The sequence below is a fragment of the Saccostrea cucullata genome, unplaced genomic scaffold, assembly GCF_032062105.1.
Source record: "Saccostrea cucullata isolate Sc308-1 unplaced genomic scaffold, CSIRO_AGI_Scuc_v1 ctg3738, whole genome shotgun sequence".
NCBI lineage: Eukaryota > Metazoa > Mollusca > Bivalvia > Ostreida > Ostreidae > Saccostrea > Saccostrea cuccullata.
Window position 1 is genome coordinate 20,624 of NW_026936517.1, and position 3,708 is coordinate 24,331.

Genomic DNA, 3,708 nt, shown 5'->3' on the forward strand with positions numbered 1-3,708 from the left:
CCAAAAAATTGAAGAGAACTGTATATACGTGTGAAATTACAATGGAAGGAAGAAAAGGTGCACACAACAGGAGTACGATCAGAACATGTACATTTTGATATAAAAGTAGAAATACCGGTACTCGAGTGTACTTAAGAATTCAAAAAAATTATGAAAAGACCTATTTAGTATCACGAATTGCTTACATGTGAATTTACTATGTCGATTCCTGAAAAGTTGTGACTCGAAGTAATGAACAGTTGGATTCAATGAAAGATGTAAATCATAACTTAAAACAATTGAAACATTTGCTCCAGTAGCTAAATCGGAATTTTTCATCTTTAAGGGATTTTTCATGGCATTTTTCATTGTACTGAGAATTTTAAAAATAACAGAAACGAAAGAATAAGCTAACTAGTAATTATAAGGGCCGTAATTTTTTTCGGGAATTAAGTCATCATTGTACAGGGTATTAACATCTTTTAGTTAATTAAGTCATACTTCCTGGCTTTGATCTATGTAAATATTTTGTGCACAAAATATGTAGTCGTTTGTAAATTTAAATTGCTTGAGTTCTCCTTGTACCTTTTCCTTAGAAAAAAAGACATTTATTGTAATTCATACATTCAAATTTTCCAAAATGCTTTGTACATCCAAATGCATTATGGCATTGATTTCATTATTTTACATTATATATTTAATATCTACATGTTTTTCAGTTTTCTGGCTTTCACAATGTGTAGTATTAGAAAAAAACCTTATTTACTACGGAATATAAAATGTAAATGTAAATTGCTGATTCTATCTACGTTTTTATGTCACCGAAATACGCAGTACGGTTAAGGCAACCCATGGAAAAAATATGGTAATGAAGTCATAATGAGGTTTGACGTCATGACAGTTGCTCCGTCCTGATTGATCCTTATAAGGAAATAGAGCTCAAAATAACTATTTACCGATATTTGCAAGAATTTGTAACAAACAGAAATATTTCCATGTTTAAATAAATAATTATTAGTGATTTCCTCCTATATAGAATAGCATGTTTTTAAAATAATTCTCTTTCTTATGTACCGTTCGGCTGCATTCGGCTTCAGCCAAGCGCTTGCACTCGATGACACGGAATGTTGTTTACATCTAAAAACGTGGCGACATCAGCTGAGATATGCAGTGGATTTAAATGCAATAACCAGACATTCTTTAAAGAAAATAGGGATAAGATAAGAGACAAGGCATTGTTTATCCCTATTACGAGAATATGAGGACATTATTACAGAAAATAATGGAAGACTGAGACAATCTGCACTAGCTCCTTAGATCCATCACTGCAGTGCATTCAGCCCAGGTGTGTACAATATGTAGATATGCTTTTGTTAACATCGAAGAAAAAGAACGATCGCGAGTGTGTACGTGTTTATTTAGATTATTACAGTCAGTGAAAAACTAATGCAGTTCAGTGTGTGCCCCCCGCCCCCCTTCCCAACAGCCCACATAAAGTTGATCACTTTTTTTTACTAGAAATTTAAAAATGTAATTGTACTAAATATAGAGTCGATAAGTTTATTTTCTTTGAGACAACATCTGTAATAAGGGGGTTCAACAGTAATACAAACTTAAACTAAATTAAATTTGAAATTTCATTGTTGCCGTCAATGTCAGAGTTGACAATGATTTACTGAACATGTAATGTTGTCTTTTTGGCATATAAACATGCTACATAATGTAAAAACATATCTGTATCATTATGTCGAAAACAAAGAACCTTCACTTTAGATCTATGGTTTTAAATTTATAGAATTTCTAAATTAATGGGGAATAAATATTTATTTTTTTTTAGTTTGATTTCATGTCAATTAATTTCTGTAATTTATACATAATTATTTTTTAAAATTATATGATATATTATACTTTTATTATTGTAGCAGTCAAGAGTTCCAGGCTTGAAGAATAAAAAAATACATAATGCATCCATATCTCCACAGGGTAGGTACACATATAAAGCATTCCACATTTTTTAAACCATGCATGTGTGCATGATTATATTTATTTTTTCATTTTGGTAAAGATGAAAGAATTTTTTTTTTCAATTATTTGTTCTTGTAAATGTCAGAGGTTTTAATTTCCCAGAAAAGTTTTGTAACACAACTTTGTTTCCATTTATCTTTTAATATGAATTTTATAAATTCACTACAGTATACAGTATATCATGAATTGTTTTGACAAATGTAATGTGATTTTATTATACAATGTATTTTATTTAGTAATTTCATAGCAATAGCATATACATGTATAATGTGTTGTAGCTATTCCTAAAGAATTGAACCAATGGATTCATTCAGGCGGAAAGTTAATCCATCATTTAAGGAAAATGGTACGCTTCTTATTAGCTATAAACTTAATTACCATGCAATATTCCTGGCAAACAATAAAATATAACAGTAGAATTACAAACATTTAATTATGCATCCAATGTTTGTGCATGTTTCCATGCATTATTCTGAATTTGATTCAATTTTAAACTCCAATTCACTCTCAATAATGGTATGTTACTACATGTATATCCTGATTTTCTCATACATGTATTTTCAGAATTGATTTCATCTACAAGAACATGAAGTGATGGAAATAATTTGCAGCTGTTCAGTATTCCTTGTACAGTCTACCTTAATTTGAAAAGCTGTTAATGAAATAAAATTTCTTCATATATATGATTTGACTTTTCCATATACATGTACTTACTGTACAGGTGTTGAAAAGGCTATTAAGATTTGATAATCTTGACTTGCATATATTTGTGTGGTGGGTGTCAATGTTCATCAAGATTTTATTTCCAGCATGTACATTGTGTTAATTTGTTTTTCTTAATAATAGTAACTAAAAAGGAGATTAAAGGCTCCCCTAATTGATTCAAAACAAGAAAGGGGACCACCATTTTATTTTGAAAGGAGGGGGCCGGGGGGGGGGAGGGGGGTTGGCAAGTTTTCCCAAGTCACTATTTTTTTTATTTCTTTTCATGTCAATGAAGACAGGTCTACTAATATTTATTTCCAGTAAGTTGAAGGACAGATTATTTATTTTCCTCTTCACTGAAAAATGTCTGACAAGCTAAAAAAATAAATTAGAAGAGGTGGGAACATTGGTCTGGGGCAGATAATTTATTTTTTATCCAGTCTGGGACATATTTATTTTCAACATTTTTGAGATCTAACCCCCCCCCCCTCTTTTGGAATAAAATGGTAGTCCCTTTAACAAATAGTCAAATACAGGAATATTTATGCTTTCCACTAAGTCTTAGTTCTTAAAACGTAGAACTTAAATCCCATAGGAGTTGAAGGTTTGAAAGAAAGCCATGATAGAATCTTGTATGCGAAAAAAAATATTTGTACACAACGAACGTCACAAGTGTATATATGTACAGTAGTGACAGAGGGGTATAGTTATCGAATTATTTATTGATGGAGGCTATCAATTGACTATTATAATTGAATATTCCCATTTTTATCAATAATCGGCGTTTTAGATTACATGGTGCGGCAAATTCTACAACTACATGTAACTGCATGTGTGTTTACACATATTCGAGGAAATGCGGAAGGTCTGAAAGATGTCTTATAACATACATATTTCATACATTGTATAGAGATCGAAGTCACAAAATAGAAAGTAATATCCAGTGTTTTATGCATACTGTTCGATTTAGTAAAAAGATCCCAGCGCAGTCTGCAAGTA

General features: G+C 31.0%; 1 long non-coding RNA gene across 1 annotated transcript; it reads left to right on the forward strand.

Annotated features, from left to right (window-relative positions):
* Positions 1–995: 995 nt before the first annotated feature.
* On the forward strand, positions 996–2,659 carry LOC134245754 (uncharacterized). Its single transcript, XR_009987515.1, has 4 exons — positions 996–1,326; positions 1,902–1,962; positions 2,283–2,350; positions 2,569–2,659. It is a non-coding gene; the product is annotated as an uncharacterized LOC134245754 (long non-coding RNA).
* The last annotated feature ends 1,049 nt before the right edge of the window (positions 2,660–3,708 follow it).